Source organism: Engraulis encrasicolus, chromosome 7 (genome assembly GCF_034702125.1).
Source record: "Engraulis encrasicolus isolate BLACKSEA-1 chromosome 7, IST_EnEncr_1.0, whole genome shotgun sequence".
NCBI classification, from domain to species: Eukaryota; Metazoa; Chordata; class Actinopteri; order Clupeiformes; family Engraulidae; genus Engraulis; species Engraulis encrasicolus.
In genome coordinates this window covers 54833797-54841112 of record NC_085863.1, presented here as the reverse complement: position 1 = coordinate 54841112, position 7316 = coordinate 54833797, and positions in this window count along the sequence as shown.

Here is a 7316-nt window from a genome sequence, read left to right as displayed (position 1 = left end):
ACTAAGGGAAAGGTACACCTCCTACACTTCATATTTGGCTGCTTGTACTGTGCAGTCCCCCTCTGCCTGAAGGCATCATCTCACACGGTTGGAGAAGACTGGGGTTTGTGAAAATTGTTTTTAGGCTTAGGCTTTCTCACGGTTTTCTGGAACGTCTCTTGTGGAGTGGAGTGGTTGGTGGCAGCTGCCCAATTATTCTGCAAGCCTACGCAATCCAGCTTTGGGTTTTTAAATTGGAGAGGTAAATTACTCAATGTAATATGTGCAATAAGTACAATATACCCCAATGTATTGCAATATCACACAATGCATCCCAATGCAATGGATTCAATGTTCTGCCCTATTTAAACAAAAGATGGAGGTGATGAATTCAGGCATTTTGTCGTCTAATTTGGGAACACACATATTCCTCAAGCTGTACCCATTCCAGCTTGGAATCCAGGTACTTGTGAGATATTTGTGTATTAACTGCTTGATGTCTTCCATTTTCACAACGAGTAAGCTGCCATTTTCCACCAGACCTTGGGTTAATTGTAATTTGGGTTATCTACCTCCAGCCGCCTGTTCGCTTTTGGCTTTTTTGCAAAAGCCATTTGTTTGTTTATTTATTTGTATTTAGTAAGCTTTATCTTTGGTTTGATTGGTTTTCAGGATGGCTTCAGGACTTCCAGGATTTGTTTGTTTCTTGTGTGTGAGTGTTGCGGATGTAAAAAGTTACAACTTTATAGTAGAACATAAATGCTGCCCGAAAAACCAATATTTAGTATACAGTAGTATAATAATAGTATAATAATAGTATAATTATAATAGTATAATTCTAAGGATTGTGCTACACATTTACAAGTAGGGCCTACCAGAATACAAGTAGCCTATCTATACCCGCAGCCAATATGACTTTTCACTTTTTTTAGTATCAGAACAGTGGTAAAGAAAAAAAGAAAGAAAGTGGTTTAGTAGTAAAGAAAAACAACTGTACACCAAGAGACTTCATGCAATGATTTCATAGCCTAATGAAATTCCTCCCATACATACCTTGCTAAAATTAGCTTCCTGACATCATAATTACAGAGAGAAACAGTTTTAATTACTGTTGACAATTTGGAGGTAAGTGCGGCATCACACCTCACAGTATGTAAATGGGATGTGTCGCCACGTTTTCCATTTTGCAGTCCCATGTGATGGCATGGTTTTAATTTAGTGGCATGTTTGAAACTACGGTGACATGAAGTTCACAGTGTCACCTCTCACCTTCGCTGTGGCATCATTTCAATGAGAAACAAAAGGGGGAAACCATAGAAACAGCAGCGACTCTGTCTCTCTCTCTCTCTCTCTCTCTCTCTCTCTCTCTCTTGCTCCCTCTCTCTCTCTCTCTCACCATATCTCACTATACTCCTCTCTCCCTTTCTCCAATACCCCCCACCCCCCATCCTCCGCTTTCTCTCGCTCTGTCTCATTCCTTTGCCAATTTCATCTGTCGTCTCTTCTGATGCATTAGTGAGTAGAGCCCTAAGAATCTCAGCTAGGCTCTCTCTGTGTTCTGCATGGGCAGCTGGGATTTTGCCGCCAGAAGTTGAAACATAACCTTCAGCAAACCCACTCTCTGAAGCTGTTTGTGCCTCATGTTTTTTTTCCACAGGGCATATATAGCAGCACGGCAAATGCAGCAGCAATTTGCTGCAGTTTCAGTGCAAAGATGCACTCGGATTTGTTCCTCCAATCAAAACAATCAGCGACATTGCTATTCATTACCAATTAATGTCAGAATCGAGGCCATGTTTTCTGAATCACCGGAAATCAGAAAAAGGCATGCTCATCACGTCTGGCTGAACTTTTGCATTTCTCTGCGCAAGACAAACTTGGTGATTACAGCGCATTAAAGTTTCCAAATGGGCTGTGTAGACAGCTCTTTCGTGAAAACCGAAAGATAGAAGTGAGTGAAAAGAGAAATCACCTCTCGTTTATATGCAGGAATAGCTGATGCGCAGGTAAAAGAATGCATTACTCAAAGGGAAACAGAGTGTCTTCCAGGCCTTAAGAGAGGTGTTTTATCTCTATCTTAAGGAATGACACGGCCCTCTGCAATATAACTCATTAAGAAAAACAAGTGGAGAAGGCTTTGGGGGGGGGGGTTGCAACCACATTTCAAGAAAAAAAGTGTAGTGTAGTGTAGTGTACCTTCCCTTTGCCGTCTAGAGCATGCAAAAACAATAGACTGGTTACAAATGTGTGCTTTTGTTTGAGCTGTCGGAAAAGGTCCTATATGGCCTTGGGCAAATATCTCCACCAACATCCACCTCCCATGTGGCATTACTTGCTTATTATGTTTTATATATCAGTCTTTTCACTCACAGGCTCACAACAGGGTCCATACCATAAATAAATGAATAAATGATAGAAATAGAAGGAAAAAAAACTCACACACCAGCTGTCATGCAGGGACCACATATTTGTCCAACACTGAGATCATTGATGTAAGTGCACTGTTTTGCGGCAAGATTTCTTTTTTTCAAAGACAAATGAGTATACCCTACAGCAGTGGTTTTCAAAATGGGGGTCGGGGACCCCAGGGGAACCGCAAAGGGGTGCTCGGGGGTCCACGGCAAGTTGGAAGAGAAGATATAGCAAAACAAAATAATAACTGAATAAACAAAAATAAACAAAAATAAACAAAAATAAGCTGGACAATACTCTCACTAGAAAAGAACTGCATTATAACTGAACTGAATGATAATAATCTATTGCATCTCTGAACATTAATACTATTATTGATATTTTATATGTCCGACTGGGGTGCTGACACACAGACATAGACCCATGTCAGGGAGGCCTTGGCTGGAATCTATACCGGCATACGGGGGCCTTGTCATGGTAAAGTTGGGGAACCCCTGCCCTACAGTGCACTACTAGCGTGTCATGGGATAATACTGCAATCCACTCCACACACTCATAGTTCACACAAAACAATTATTTTCTGTATCGTTTTTTTATACTGGCATTTAAAGAAACAGTTAGGGCAGAGGTCTCCACAAAACACTGCTTTGAAAACCTCTTTGAAAGAAACGAGAAACATCATTACAGCTAGCACAGCTTGGTGTCGAACATTAGTTAACCTTCCTCTCTAGGCCTACACCTCGATCTGTTAAGACATGGGCCCTGTTATAAATGTTGCTGTTACCAGAGTGGCAATGACCAAGTCATAATGTATTGCTGAAGGCTCTGTGTAACGTTGTAGAGTGGTGCTATGGTAGTAAACTTGGTGCACATAATGAGGCTAGTGATGGAGCTAGTGATGGAGCTATTGAAACAAGGTCCACCTTCATTCCTCTTGGTAGCACCTCTGCCAAACGGAGTTGATGTAAAGTTGCAGATGCGAGACTAAGTCTGAACTGCACACGAAGACGTTGTTAACACTATGTACTCACATTATTTAGGAATTTCCAGCACGCAGCCTGAGAAATAGGCCTTTTATGTATTGACTACAAGTATTAAGCATCAAATGCTGATAGAGACAGATGATGGAGATAGAATTGTGATACATGTCATGGGTAAAGCAAAGGTACTGTTTCCTCTTTCTACAATTTGTTGCGCTTTCATGGCATATCCTGTATGTATGGTGTGTAATCTTTTGACCTAAAATCCTCTATGTGTGTCACAACAATGAGGCAGACTCTGCAAGGGCAGCTGGTGTGTCTGGAGGGTGCAGCCTGCTGTTCTACAATGTAGACCTGCACTTTCACCTGCTCCCATCTTGCCCCCGTGTACGCTTGTTGGATGTTATTCTCTAGTAAAAAAGCTTTATCCACCTTAAGGTTACCACCAAAGCCCTCCTCTCATCAGATCCATGGAAGGTCAGTCTTCATGCTCTTTTCTTGAAAGAAAAAGAAGGAAAAAGAAAGGGGGAAAAAATGCCTCAAGAAAGAAAAAAGTGAGCAGATCTTAAGATGCTGTGATTTTCTTAGGAAAAGAAATCTTCAGTCAATTGAGGCAGCGAGCGGCGGGACCCAAGGGCAGTCATTTGTTGCCGCTAAAAGATGATAAAGGACACCTTCATGTGCTCCCCTCCCCTCCCCTCCTCCCTCACCCAGGGCTGCATTTTGACCCATACAATATGCATTCAGCTGGCTTGATCCTTAATTTGGAGCGTTAAATACACCCAGAGGAAGGCTCACCCTTATAAATCTAAAGTGGGCTAGAATGGAGTGAAGGCTCTGCGAGCCAGCGCATGCATGGTGATTTCTTCTCTCCTACTTATTGTGGTGAATCCGCAAATGCGCTGGTTTTTTTTTTACGACAGGCCTACTCATTACTGCGGATCCGCCTCCACACTTTCTGTACAAAGCAAAACAAATAGAAAAAAAATGAACTACTCAAAGATTCGAATAAAAACATTATTGAACGAGGGGAAAAAACCCTGTGTACAACAGAGCGAGCCTGCAGTGACGAAAGATCTATATTATGTTGCTATGTTAATGCAAGTATGTGATTGGTCTACATGGTCATAACACTGCTGCAGTATAATAACCAACAAATGAATCAGTGAAGGATAGAATGCCATAATGTGTTTGACACTAGATATCATAAAGCATAGTTGTTGGCGCATTGAAGACATTCGTCACAACAGTTATGTGTCTCTTTGACATGCTTGTCCACTGTTTACTCTCAATATTTAGCAATCCATTGCCTGTAACGATCAAAATTAAAATTGAAAGGCTAAATTAAATTGAAATCGCTGCTGTGGACACCAAAAATTCCCGAGGTCATGTTTGAGCAGTCACGATAATGAGGCCATTTGTAACACTGAGCATCTGACAGTGATTTAATAAGGGCAAATTCTCTTAATCACTATGTGTCATTGGCAAAGGTCATGGTTGCCGGGTAGCCATCCTTAAACGCCAAAAAGATATTTTCCTGACCACCATTTAAGCCCACCAGCTCATTATGAAAACAAACGGAGTAGACATAAAAACATACACATTATAAGGTCTATGTGCGTAATAAATTGGTGCATTTACATTATCTGCTGAGGAAATCTCCCGTTGTTAGAAACTGATAAGGCCCAAGACAGAGCTCTCTCCCTGTTCTTCACTTGAAGATGGATTGGCATGAACGCAATAAACAACGATGTTTAAAAACGAATAACGAATGGCCGCCTTAGGGATTTCGTTCACAGCTTGGTGATGATAGCCTTGCAACAGAATTAAAGGGCTGCATTTACAAAAACCCTCCCTGGACATTCGATGTTCTTCTATTTTTGTTTACACAGTTCAGAGCGGGTTTTATAAAACGCTGTCTCAATGGAGGCAGGTCATTACTAGTTTTACGTCAAACCCAAGGGTGAGAGTTGTGCTCCCCGTGGCCTTATTTTTTTTACGTCTTAGTCTCTCAAGTCGCTCCTCTTAGTCCTTTCTTCAAGATGCAGCCAACAGTCAGAGGGGCCCGCAGTCTCAAGGACATTTCCCTCTCCAGAGATTTTGGTGGGGGGGAGAGAGAGAAAACACTAGATTTCACAGAAAGAGTAAATATATAACTATATGTATATATATATCCTCCAAACCCAAGTGCATGATGCAGTGCTAACTTTAGGTTCTCAGATCTGGAGGCAAAGCACACATCACAAGCCATTTTACTCAACAGAAATAGGAAGGAAGGAACCTGCCTGCCATCTTCCAGCAAGTTTTATTCACATCACCTGTGTCTCGTAGACAAGGCATTCTTTAATATTTTTGGCCCTATGACAAAAATGTAACCATTCACATTGCATACAGGATAAATCATTCATTGCGATTCACATCACAAGTCATGGCCCAAGTCATCTCCAAAAACAATGATGTTGCAACCCCCTCCTGTCCTAGTTATTATCACGTTACGCTTATTCATGTCATTGTCTTACAGTAAGGATTTCTAGTGTCATTATTTGTATGATGACTCATTCCCTCTCTCTTGGTCTTTTCCTTTTGCACCTGACACTTTTTCATTTATCTGCACAGCACAGTGGCCTTGCTGCCATCTTTGTTTCTTCGTTACAGACAAAAAGTCTTCTGTCTACTCAAGGCTTTTGGATTTGTCCAACAGTATTCAGTGCCTGAGTTGCAGTAGGCCAACACTTGAGGACAGACTAACTCTAGGTGTGTCCTTACTTACGCAGTCATATTCTGATGTGACTAGATCATCAGAATGTTGCTCACACAAGAACTCACACGTGGGGAGCACTGTACATAACCTACAGCAGTGGTTCCCAAACGGGAGGGGGGTTACAGAATTACTGCTGGAGGGTCACTGACAGAAGGGACTTTGCATAAAAACGAAAAATCCACAAGTTAACAGCTGACATAATTTCAGGAATTGTTAATGGAAAATGTATGAATATTAATGGGCAAAAAAATACCTAAAAATGTGGGGGGTGGGGCTCGTGAAAACATTCTTAAGTCCAAAAGAGGGCCTCGTCAGAAAAAGTTTGGGAACCAGTGAGTCCTTCAGCAACATTGCAGTGCAACTTGCCTCGCATTGCAAGTTTACATGTGTACGTACTTCATCATGTGTCAGCCGTGCACTGTATGACCTGCACATTTCTCTACAGGAGTTCACGTATACATGGAAGCTATAAAACAAAGGATCAGCACTTTGAAGTGTAATTGCTACGCCAGCAATGTACGTACTGTATATGGCTGCTAAGTGTTAAACACTAGCTATCAGTATTATGAAAAGTTTTGGGCTTGGTTGGTTCCATAAAGCAGTGTTTCTCAACAGGGGTGCCGGGGCACCCTGGGGTGCCGCGGGGCCCCCTCAGGGGTGCCGCGGGGCCCCCTCAGGGGTGCCGAGGAAACGTGGTTGATAAATAAATGATGTAATATAATACATATTTGTCTACATTGATAAGTTAATGCTAGTCAGTGGAATCTTTCATCTGCCATTTACGCACAATAAAGTAAATATAGGTCGCCCCAGTCAGCTGCAACTTCGAACGTAGGTCGTGTGACGTCTCCAAATGTGTTGATTTTCTAAGCTTGTGTGGTATCGGATGCGATGCAATGTTACGACTTATTGGTTTGGGGTGCCTTGAAATTTTTTCATGAATTGAAAGGGTGCCTCGCCTAAAAAAAGGTTGAGAAACACTGCCCTAAAGGCTATTTACCGCTATGTCTTTCTTCATTTGTAATTTAACCTCCACTTTAAGGTGCAACTCCCAAACAACCGTATAGATTAGGTACATGTTGTGGACTGTGGCACATGTTATCTTACTCATAGTCAAGACTTTGTGTTGTTAGAGCCCTCAGTCTATATGCTTAGCCTTGCTGCAGTGTCTCCAGGGGTTGTTG